At 34.0% G+C, this 13,388-nt stretch overlaps 1 pseudogene; it reads left to right on the forward strand.

The window, feature by feature from the left end:
* The first annotated feature begins 9,991 nt into the window (after positions 1-9,991).
* On the forward strand, positions 9,992-13,094 carry LOC134265919 (probable ATP-dependent DNA helicase RecQ; annotated as a pseudogene).
* Positions 13,095-13,388: the final 294 nt, after the last annotated feature.

Here is a 13,388-nt window from a genome sequence, read left to right on the forward strand (position 1 = left end):
TTGATGGATTCAGAAATACTTTTATGAGTATTTTTGATTACTTAACTACTAATTTTATATACCTGAGGATCGGACTACCTTAAATAAAACCCTGGCACAAAATAGATTACACTAAGATACTTTTCTATTTATCGGTTTCTAAATTTGATGAACGGTGTTGCCGTGATAACTAAAAATTAAAATGTCTGTGAAATACTTTTAAAATGTCTTCTACTTCTACGATTTTGGTCTGATTTCAATATCACCTAGCACACAAGTATACTACACTATGAAAAATAATTCTATTTATTTTAATACAATAAGTATTTACCCATCAACTGGTTAATTTCTTTCCATAATCCTTTCAACGCTAGAACTCCTTATCTTATCCTCGTGTGTTGCCACCTTTGTGACGTTTAATAATTTGTTTGAAATTCTCAAAAGTATTATTAATAATATAATTTTTAGCAGACATAAAATATCAAGATGAGAAATAAAACCAATTTTGTAAAGGGAGATAATCCAAATTTACAGTAATTACCACTTAGATTTAACAGAAAAATCATGAAAATGGGTCTAAAAACGCCACTGACTTGACCGAACTAGGGAAAGTTCAGACCCATAAAGGAAAAATAAATGGCAACACACCTCAAACATAAATCATACCAAAAGTGAGTAAAATTTACAAAAATGGGAATAAACATATGTCCTGTAATGCAAAAAACAACTTTCTCATGAAATAAATATATATTTGACAAGATACTGTTTCTATTAATCTTTTACAATTCAATTATGATAAAAAAAAATTGAATTCACAAGTGTTTATGAGGGATAACATCATGTTTACATTCGACTACACGTGTAAATGTCAACTACAAAAGACTGCCTGAAACTTGTACCTAGGACTTCCCCAAAAGTACGTAAAAATGCAAAAAATTTTTGTAATCAACTAATACCAAACAAACAAATTGGCAGATGTTTTCCAACGAATTTTTTTTTTTTTATAAAGAAAAAGGATAAATCTGGAACGCATCACATGCATTTCTAACTAATCAAATAAACAAGCGATGGAAAATAAATCGCTGGGGGTAAAAGTTGAAACTAAAATAAAAAGCCCGGAGGGGTAAAACTTGGCAAGTACAAAAGACTGCCTGAAACTTGTACTTAGGATTTGCCTCAAGTACTGTAAAAATTTTTTAGTAATAACTTATACCGAAACAAACAAATTGGAAAATTTCCAACGATTTTCCTTCACAGAAAAAGAAAAAGTGATCTGGAATGCATTGAAATACATTCATAGACATCAAATAAAAAACGATAGAAAAAATCGCCATCTGCAGGGTAAAAGCTGAATCTAAATTGAAAAACCCAACGGGTTTAAACTTGGCAAGTACAAAAGACTCCAAAACTTTTTTAGGATTTGCCTAAAGTAATGAAAAACTTCACAATATTTTATAATAACAATACCGAAACAAACTAATTGGCAGACATTCTTCCAACAATTTACTTCACAGAAAAAGGATAAATCTGGAATGCTTTAAAAAACATTCCTAATAAAAAAAAAAACGAGGGAAAAAAAATCGCCATCTGTATGGTAAAAGCCGAAATAAAATGAAAAAAAAAACAAAAAACAAATGGGTTGAAACTTGGCAAGTACGAAAAACTGCCTAAACTTGTACTTGGGATCTGCTTAAAGTACTGAAAAAATTTAAAACTAAAACAAAACAACAAAACAATAAAATTTGGCGAACTTTTCCAACCAATTTTCTTCACAGAAAAAGGATGAATATGATATACACTATTAGACATCATAAATGCCTATCGTACTGTTAAAATAACAAAATGTTGTATAATTTCAAAGAAAATCTATCTGAAAAATTGACGAACAATAAAAGTAACAGAATGGTGAAAAAAAAACTTTTTTGACTTAGATGTATATCTATTTGATCGCTGAAATTAAAGCTCCCTTATACTCCTATATAAATGAAAATTCCCCCGACTGTTCAGATGAACTCCGTGTAACAAATTTTCGACTGCAGTCTCCTTCACGGGGAGAAACGAAAAAAAATTCCCCCTTTTTCCCAAAATACGCAGTAACCCAGTGCTGGCAATGCATCTCTCAATATTGTGTTTACTTTGCGCAAAGATTTACCAAAAAAAACACCAAATCTGGCAATAATTAACAATTATTTTTGCATTTTTTAGGGCGATATTACCATACCACAATTCAATTTCTGCAGCTAATAAGGTAGCGTCGGTACTAGGACTAATATCGTTCTCCCCAATCATTAGAACAACTACATCTGGACCTCAAGCAAACACGCTCTCCATATCCTTAGATATTACATCCCAATTTCTTCCCCCCACACCCTTGACAAAACGGAATGCGTTTCTCCAAGACCAAGACTGCAGAATACCTTTTAAAATTTCAAGAATTCATGAAAACACATGAATTCTTAAAAACGCAACATTTTCATCTATGTACGACTTGTTTAATACCAACTTTAGCCGTATTCCGCCATATTTCTTTCAGATACATTGTCTCATTGTAACGATATATATACCCCAATGCGGTCGTTACACTTGAATGATTTTTTGGTTTGGGTATCGACTTGTGCACATCTCCGATGGTAAAGCATATGAGAACACATGAGGTGATCAAGACATTTCGAAACCACAACAAACAACATAATAATCATATTTCTGAATAATTATTGATTTGAATCAAAAGGAAAAAAATGCAAGTTTGGAAGAGAAATTTAGATGCATGAGTACGTGTTTTACAGTGCGCAAATTTATGCAGAATAAACTTTAAATAAAAAGCAGTAAAATCTGCAAACACATTTTGAAATTATATCATTTGAACGGAACAAAATAACGTCTTTGATTTGCAGGTCCTAAAGATGCAATTGATGCATATCGCGAAAACGCCTCGAACGCTGTAAACGTACCCATACCTGGAAATAAGATTACTGCATCGGTTCGAAGATGTGCTCAAGTCAAGTGCTACACCCCCTGAATCCCATTTATTGAAATATGCATCACAAAAAAGAAATAAACTCCATAAAAGCTCAATAGTAAACACACTGCATTACTCCGTACAGTAGTACGTCGATACACTTAGTCCGTGCTGATCACATTTTGATCAGGGAAAATATCACAAGTGGAAAGAGAAGTTATTTGGTATTTGCGCGGCTGAAAAGGGGGGGGGGGGGGGTTAAATTATGTTCATAAGCTATAATTGTGAATTGTCGATCTACATGTACTTCTAATATGCATTCTATACAAAGTCATGTGTATAGTCTGCAGTTGGTTTGCGTCGCAAAATTCATTTGTCAATTATAACTGATTATTTTAGTACTAATCTCAAATCTAAACCAAGTAATTTGAGGTACGGTAATTATTTATTTCAAATCTTAAAAGCAATTTACCAGAATACAAATCTTTATGTGTACATCTATACGTTCTTTAACACACACACACAAAAACACGGAGAAAGGTCACCCCCTGTTCAGATTGACATTTAGGCATTTGATTTTTTTGAGGCGCGGGGAGGGGGGAGGGGGCATGCAAAAATAATTGACATGATCGTTATTTAAATATTCTTGGAAGATTTTAGTGTCTGATAGTTTAGTTATTTTTTTGTATAAAAATAATTTCTTTAGGAGTATTTGACAGATAATTTTAAGAGCTAGAGTAGGGATACTTGACACTGGTTGAATACGGATAATTTTTATTAACTCTTTTGTATATTGAACTCTCTCTCTCTCTCTCTCTCGTTTTCCCTCTCCTATCCGTTAGGGCAACAATAGGTATAAGATCCTACGCACTTTGTGCTGTACCATTATTAAGCCTTAGAACTGATCATGGATTTTTCTCAGGCGGGATGTCAAAACTTCATAAATTGAATAATAATTTTAATTTGGACAAGAAATTAACCCAAACGCCCAAATATTAATTGAGAGAGAAACTAGAAGTATTGTGAGCAATGAGCTCACTAAATGATACCCCGCCTCCCATATGGATTTAATGGCAAAGTCCATATTTTGCTGTTGTCGCTAAACCCAAAATATGTGTCGAATCAAAAAGCAGGCACGTAGCAACGTATTTGAAAGTGGTGATCAATCAGATAATTTTTTTAATTACCTGAAAAAGTTGACAAGCACAAAAAAAACAAAACCATGCACACCTTCAATAAACATTTCCTAAAGTATAAGTAAGGTCGCGGAAAAAAGTTGGGTGGCAACCCCCCTGCCACCCCCCACCCCCCCCCTTTGCTACACCCCTGAAAAGTAAAATAGGAGTTGCACAATGGTAATGTGTAATAAACCTAAGATTCTGTGAAAGTTTCATTAAATTTCACTAAGTGGTACAAGATGATTTGCGGATAAGAGATTGGTACCCCAAAGCGTAAGAGACAGACGCACGGACAGACGAACGAACATAACGATTACCATATACCCTCCCACTTTTCAAGCGGGGGATATGATAAATGTGAAATTACATCACAGGAATGGGAACATTGGGAACTTTCTCAAATACCTTTTCAAACGTACGTGTCGAACCTGGACCTGGACAACAGACAATAGAATTTTTAAAAAGCTAATTGTAGGTAGAATGTGGAATTCTCATGAGGAGATTGCTCTCTCTTCCTAATATGCTTTTTCTGATAATCATTAATTATTTATGTCTAGAAATTTAATTCACATAAATTCTATTTTCATTATCATTGCATCACAGAATCAAACTCGTTTATTATACACCTCGCAATAAGTTGCGTGAGGTATAATGTTTTTGACCCGTCAGTCAGTCTTTTTTTTTCTTTTTTTGGTCAGCGCAACTTCTAAAAAAACACTGCACAGAGTTTTGTCGAACTTTGCAGATATTCATAGGTGACAATGTGTGTGTGTGTAGATTTGCATATCACCAGAAAATTCCGAATTCTTTATTTTTTCGGGAATTTCCGCACTTTTACATTTAGATTTTGGCCATATCTTGAATATAGAGATGAGCAGTTTGTCAGCGCAATACCTCATAAACCGCCTCACACAATTTCGTCAAACTTTGCAGATATTTAGGACACAATGTGTATAGATGAGCATATTACATGGAAATTACGATTCCTTTATTTTTTCTGGGAATTTCAGCACTTCGACTTTTGGGGGAGCGTGGGGTATGTGAACTTGCTCACTTTTTTCTTTCATTGTGCATGAAATTATAAATAACTTTCAATCAAATTATATTAGGTCTAATAATGCGTATACATAGTATTTATTTGATAATAATTAAACTGTTTCAGACGTTTTTCTTAAATTATTTTTATGAGAGTGTTAATATGCATGTTTTATTACCCCCCCTCCTATCACAGAAAAATATCTTCAAAAGGTGAATGATTTGTAATAATGCATGCTTTATCATAAATTTAATGAAGTTATACCATGTAATCATAAATTTTATTTACTACATTTACAAACAAGAGTAATGTTTATTTTTGTTTTGAAAAAAAGAATTTCAATCAACCCCACTGAGCTTTCAACCTTTGATATTTTCCCTGTCCAAATAAAATGATCGGCATGGGCCACGTGTGTCCAAGCATCTTTTACTATTGAGTTAGCAATGGATTACATGACTTCTGAGATGCATTTTTCAATAAAAGTAAAATAGGATTATTCTTTCGAAATGTGCACATCCCTGTAACGATAGCAGTATTCAGGTAAATGTTTTATCACTGCGTTTGACGCGTTTTCTCGACCTGCATGGATTTTTGCTGTATATTGCACATAAATATATTCCGTGGTAGTGTACTTTTTATATTGCAGCAAATGCATTCAAAAATAATTTAATTCTCGGTATATTTCTATTTTTTGTTGAATTTTTACTTTTCAAACATGTATTGGTCAGTTTATGAACTTCTAAAAATTATGCTATCGGAGATGTGTACATGTCGACAGCCAGACTTGAAAATCACTCAAGTGAAACAATTCTAGAAGGCTATATATAGCAGGTACAGGTGACCAAAAATCTTCGATTAAATATGGCGGAATCGAACAAATATGTCGGACAAGGGCGTACAGGAATGTAGTAAGTCGTACATAAGATGAAAACTGATGCCTTTTAGACATGCAGCAGAGTGATCCGGTAAAATAAATGCTCCTGCTAAGGGGGAATTAGAAGCCCTCTGGAGCAGGATAGAAAAACTCGAGGAAGCTGCCCCTCCTCAGAGAGATCAGAGAAGTGCCCTGTCAAGCAAATGGACGGGGCAGACGAAAGCCTGCTGTATGTTTCAAGTGTGGAGAGGTGGTGCACTTCCGTAGAGATTTCTCCACCCTAGCTGCAGGGAAGACGGCAAAGGAGCAGGGGCCCAGTATGGGAGAACTTGCTGTTGAGACGTTCCCAGGGTCGGATTCCAAGGAGCAGGAGGTGGCTGCTTTTCCTGCTCCTGTGTGCACCGCCGGCGCAAGCTCCACAGGCTGAAAGATCACTTTGCCACCATCACCGGAGCTTTGCTTGGCTGAGATCGTGGTCACCATGGAATAGGAGGTGGGGACTGTAACTACCCACACTCCGCTCTGGAGCCGCTGGACCAGCCATAGTTGGTAAAGAACCCCAAGATCTTTGAAGGATGGAGCCATTTGGTTCTGATGTCGAATGCAGGGATGGGTAATCCATGGTCATCCGTGGTAATATCTGTGCGACTTTACAGTGGAATCTTACTTTCTCGCATAACTAGTGCTTAAGTGACTTGTCCGGTGTGAGACAGCAGTGTGAAATTTTTCTATCTTATACTGTGTATTACTACGCCGCAAACGATACCCGTCTTGATATAAAGAAATTGTAACAATGTTAAAAAAAATATCACATATAATTTAAATGTTGTCTTTTAACTTATAAGAATAAACTTATTTTCATTCAAATTATTGTCGTATTTTCACTTTTAAATGGCACTATATTTAAATCGCGGAAGAATTCTTCTAGAATGAATTTTTACGCCATCGGATGTAGATAAGATCTTTTACCTCCAGTTTTAATCTATCTTATAAATTTACATGCACTGAAATTCATTTTATTAGTTTGCAATAAGTGTATACCATTTTAGGTTGCACTGTATCCGATGGTGTATTTAGCTTTTTAATTGGATGAAAAATTAAAAGAATATATTTTTAGCCCTATGGCGACGTCATTGACAGGCCGTTATTTATGATAAAATAATGCGAGAAAAATAATCATTCATTACATACTCGTTTTTGGGAATAGTGGAGGAAATTCCACCTCGGGGCCAAGATTAATCGTCTAGGACTCGGCAAACCCTCGACCTAGACTTTGAATATTACCCTCGGTGGAATTTCACTAGTAATGAATGATTCTATTAGTCTCTTTTACGTCAGACGGCGGGATAGTCGCACGCTCTCTCTTCTACACGTCGATGCCGAGCTGACAGGACGTGTCTGGGATAGCAGATGGAGAGCAGTGGAGCGGAAAGTCGGTTCGGCCCAGACCCACTGTGTTTGTATTTGTATATATGTTGTAGTAAATAAATATATTGTAAAAAACACCCCTACGACGGTTCCTTTATATTACAAAAAAATTGATTTTAGTAACAATATCAACACATTTTAAATGATCCAAATAAAAAAATTTAAAGGAGTGGTAACATCCCTATTGTTTTTACTAATCCCCGTTTTAAAAAAAAGGGGAAGGAAAGCAACATCACCCCGAATTTACACGGGGTATTAAAAAAATCATTTTCAACCCCAATCCACCTTGACTACTCGCAACCCCCTCCCCCGAATAGCTCTCTATAAATACACAAAATAGGATTTTCCACTATATTTGAGTCTGGTGGAAAAAATCCTACACAAGAGTCATTTTCCATGGGGTAAATTCTACTCTGATTTATTTTTCGAAAGGGAGGGAGAGCTAATTTGAACCTTTTTTCCGGGAGGGAAAAGGGGGGGTGAGGGGGAAAAATTTTTCTGCAAGATTGATTCCCCCCCATCAACTTTGAACCTACTCTATTTCTTCAATTAAAATAACATTATAATAACATTATAGGGAGTAATCAAGATGGATTAAAAGTACTACTCACATGTTCTGTACTCGCATTTCACTATACACAGTGGAATAATGCCCAGATAAAAAATCCATAACGATTTATGGCTGTTTTCTCTAAACCTGGAATCATGTTTAAAAAAATCATGGAATATTGTATTACTTATAAATAAATAAAATAGTCCAGGTCATGTTACATGGGAGATTATTTTGAAAATTCAATGCTTATTTTTCATAAACTTAACATGGCCGCATTTTTTCCTTTTTTAGTTAACTAGTTAAACCCTCTTTTTAAACATATGTTGTCCTATCTTTATCAATATAAATACTACAAAACTTTAAAACTGCAGGAATGTTTTTGTTGACCGTTTGTAAATGGCAACACTTGGCACGATAAATGAACGAGGAAAAAACATTAAACTATCGAATTTTCAGGAGAGACCATTTGCAATAAAATATAAATGCCCCCCTTTCCTACCAAGATTTATCGCAATTTTGCTTATAATTACTTATTACTCAAGAAAATCAAAATTTGTCAATGAAACACTGATGCCCCCTTATATGGCAACATTGAGAAGATTAAACTTTTCTTAAATGCAAATTTATCATATTGGTACCCAATTAAAGAAGGGTCTTCTCACTTGAAACACAATTATGAACTATGAAAGATTAGCAGATGTTCAAAAGTTATGGCCAAGGATAAGAGTTTGAAAGGAGGGTCAATATCCAAGGTTAAACCTTGTTGGTTTCTTAAAAAAGTTCTAACGTTACAAAGATTACATGTGTGAAGTATAGAAACCCAAGCCTAAAGCATTAAAAAGTATGGCCAAGGTTAAAAAAAAAAAATTTAAAGGTAAAACTCCAAGGTCAAAGTGTCAAGGTTTTTGACATCAAATATAAGGTCTCGTCAAAAAAAACGAAATATTAAGGTATGAAATCACTAGCCCTTATCCTTCCAAAATTATGTCAAGGTTAGATTTTTAAAAGTAAGTCAAACTCCAAGGTCAATGTTCGATCCAAAAAGGTACTTCTCACAAGGATAACATATGTGAAGTATGAAAGCCCAGTCTTTACCGTTCAAAACTTTTGACAAAGGTTAACGGTTTTTAGAAGTATAGAAATCTCCTAGGTGAAGGTCAAAATGTCAGGGTTTTTGCAATCCAATGAAAGGTCTTAAAGCTTGCCATAAAAAAATGTGCAATATGGAAGCCCTAGCCCTAAGTGTTCAAAGGTTATGGCCAAGTTAAGCATTTTAAAAAAAATTCAAACTCCATGGTCAAGGTCAAAGTTCTTGACATCTGAAAAAAGGTCTTGCCAAAAGGATTATATATGTAAATTATGCAAGCACTAGTTATGGCCTAGGTTAAGGTTTTTAGGTCACCTGAGTAAATTTTTCAACATTTTCTTTTCTCTCAACCCTAACCCAAATTTTCAACCAATTTTGGCACATGGCATCTATAGGTTAAGAAGAACAGAATTTGTGAATTTCATGGTCCCACCCCCCCCCACCCCCCACCCCGGGGGCATGGTGGGACCAAAACCTCTCAAATTAGTACATTATTTAGAAATATTATTTTACTCCTGGACATTCAGAACAAACTGTTGGATGATTGTAATGCATGGGGTTCTCTGCCAAAATTATTAAATTCATGGCCCCTGGGTCAGGGGTTTTTGTGCTATGTCAGAGCTAAATACATGTAGATTATTTTAAAAGTTTATTTCTTTGAAGTTCTTCTTATCTGTTCCTGGGCATTAAAAATAACGTAACCAAGTGAATAGTTAAGTTGAATATGGCATCTCGGATACCCCGGGTATTCTTTTTTATTATCACCCGTTGGCAAATCCTGAAATATCGTCGTATCATGCAATTACATGCACGCATCATTTGATTTGCCGCATTTAGTTATCTCATGCCAACCAATCGGAGTTTACATTACGTTAACGTTTCGGCAATAACACAAACATGGAGGACAAATTTTCTGCGGTGAGGGACAAATTCAATTTAGAGACGTTGAAACCTTTTCAAGAGGAAACAATTGATCAACTATTGAAAGGCCTGGATTCTTTTTCCATCAAAATGGTGGAGGTAAAAGCATTTGTTATCAATGTTTTCAGCCAATGTGGGCGGAAAAAATGGGTGCAAGTGCATGTACCTATCGTTTCGCCCTTATTTCGATATTGAAAGAACAGTGAGAGTACTTGAAATCATGTAATTATATAGCCACATACATTGGTAGAGATTGTAGCGAAGATGATAATATTATAAATGGCAATTTTCAATTCCTATTTGCTCCACCCCAATTATTTTGTCCGTGAGTAAATGGAGAGACATGCTGGCTGAAAGTAAACGCTTCAAATTATTTGTTTTGGGTGAGGCCCATACTGTATTGCATTGGTATGGTCGAATTTTAATTTTTAAACTTATCAATCTTTGGAACATTTTTTACCAATTAACAAAAAAAAAATCAAACTTTCAAAGAAACTGAATTCTAGTATATGTTACACTGTAATATTTTTAGTGGTGAAAAAGAAAAAAAGAACAGTTTTTTGGTGTGTATGGTTCATCTAGCTATGTGAAATAGTTCCCTTATACAATGCCCTAGCTGTCCTGTTAGTAGCCATTCTCTGTAACCACTTGAACTTCTTGCCACGCATGGTCACCATTTTGATGAAACTTCACCCATGCTTAATACTCGACACCTGAAACAAATATCAAACAAAATTTCGTTGCTATGTGTTCGGTTGCTATGGCAACAGCCGGAAAAGTTTAAAAATCAATTTTCAGCCATTTTAAATCTTGACTGTGGCTTAAAAAAAACTAGAAAAAGCAAACAAACCATTCTGACAAAACATGACACCTTGATGTCACTTATACTGTAAAGAAACTGTTTAGAATTTTCTTAAGTGGTAACCAAGGGTACATTTTGAATACATTTAAAATGCTGAAATATGCTGAAAAACACTCCGTATTCACTAATGGCAGGTGTTACATGCTCAACTAATTAGACTTAAGAAAAACAATGAAAATGTTTGACCTTAAGTATATAAGTATAAGCAATATAATTCTATAAATGACTTTTATGGTTGCCATGGTAACACAGTGTAACCATGCAAAACCAGTAACTAAGATTGGGTTAATGCTACTGTCTTGGGAAAAACATAAAAATTTTAAACTGGCAAATATTCATCCTTAGGAACTTGCATCACCAAAACTAAGAAAAATTGGGTATAATTGCTACTTTTGCAGTGTTTCCATGGAAACAAAGTACCAGTGCTTAAAATTGAATTTTTTTTCGCTCATTAAGAATTAAATTGCCATATAATCAAGAAACAAATTAAAGGACTCAGCTTGAATAGTATTTATCTGTTAAACTGAAGTTAATATCATATATTGATAAAATTTGATGAAGAAAAAAACACTGTTGCTATGGTTACCAAGAAGGGAAAATGTTAGATTTTGTTAACTTTATAATATATTAAACCCTGTGTGCCAACTTCTTCACCCACTTACAGATTGGATGATAGTTAAAATTAAAAGTCAGGTTAGCTGTTAATAAATATCCGTCATAAAAAATTTTTGGAATCTACATTTAAGGGTACGTATCCAAGGAAAGAAAATATTTTTCAGGTTTTTAAACAATTTTTTTTCTTATTTCCAAAACAACCCTATTTAAAAATTAATTAATTTTTTCAAATGGGAAAACTAGGACACACCAACATCTTTAAATATTTGTCATTAGTTATAGGAAATTTTTTTTTAAAAGATAGGGTAGATTTAAAAATACAGAGTATTACTTTGAAGGCTTTCTGTGATATAAAAACCTTGGCAACCATTCCCAAAATAAATGAAATATCATATTTTGATCTTGATATATGTTTCAAGGCTCTTTTTTTTATTATATGGTCACATTTCATCCTCTAATTGCTTTTTATTTTTACGTGTATGACTTGATTAAATTCAATGAAAATTTTTTTTTACTTTTGAATACTTTGTTACCATAGTAACGTATGTAATAGTTAATTTACCCAAAAATGTTTTTCCTATATTTGAGACATCCGACCTTCAACTTTTGGAAACCGTCATTGCCAATTGTTTGCTTTGCTGCAAATGATAATTAGGGGGCTCTAAACATGTTGAAAAATGCCATTTTTCAACTTTAAGACATGTTGCCATGGTAACTATAAAGCATAGCAACCAATTTTTGCCCGATTTCAGTTAAGTTTATAATACTTTTTTCATGGAGAGTTTGGAGAAATTCTGAGACTATTCGTGCCACTGCTCCTATATAAATTTCCAGAGAATGGCTCTTAATAACTGCAACAGCTAACAAATCAACACGAATGGAAATCAGAAAAAGTTGGTTTTGGTAGATTGCCACGAAATAGTGCAAAACCCTGACGGGAAATTATCAAACTTTTTGTTCATAAAACAAAGAGCACTGTGTTCTTTGTGAGCTTTTTTTTTTCATTTATTAAAAAAGAATAAGAAACTCTGCGAGAGATTTTCGAATTTTGCCCTCTATAAAACATGCGGTGAATTATTTTCGTCCTTACGAATGGAATTGGGGAATCTCATAGTCCATGTTGAAATGTTCCCTTCACAATCACCAGACACTGTTAAACAAAAAAATAAAAGGGACATGAGTGTAAAACGGAAACATCAGAGTTTTAGTTGCAACAAGTGCGGCAGGAATGGGGTCAATTTTAAAGTCCTTAAATATGCTATAAACTATGGACCACCTAAAGATATGGACGGATTTGTCCAGCAGTTTGGTAGAGCGGACATGACGGAGCAGTGGCCATGGCTTTGTTACTTTTTACTGGTAAACAGTGTAAAACATTAATGATGATATGAAAACGTATGTTTTAAATACAGAAAATGTGTAGGGATATCATACCTACTTACAAATCAAAATCAAATCCTAAATGAGTATGGCATATGTGCTGTGACATTTGTAATGTTAAATGTAATTGTAATGGCAGTATGTTAAAATTTTTTTCATCCATTTTTTAAATACAAGCTACCAATATGCTCTTCAGATTCAAAAAATAGTACAGTGTTTTGATGGCAACTTTGAAAATTCTGAATAAAAATAGAATATTAATTTAATTTCTGGTATTTCTTTTATTTTTTTAAAGGGAGTAGAAGTGAAGATTAGCAGTGGTCATTTAGATTAGAATCATTCATTGATAATAAAATATAAAGTCGTATTAACTCAGTTTGATGCCTTTGAGCATTATATCCGGTAGCTCTTTTACTTCAAATCATCTTGCTTTTTTAAAGATAAAACAGAACAAATGGAGAAAATTTTATTTTCTTTACATATGAATAAATTCACAGTATAAAAAAAGTACATTGT

Source organism: Saccostrea cucullata, unplaced genomic scaffold (assembly GCF_032062105.1).
Source record: "Saccostrea cucullata isolate Sc308-1 unplaced genomic scaffold, CSIRO_AGI_Scuc_v1 ctg9810, whole genome shotgun sequence".
Taxonomy (NCBI): Eukaryota; Metazoa; Mollusca; class Bivalvia; order Ostreida; family Ostreidae; genus Saccostrea; species Saccostrea cuccullata.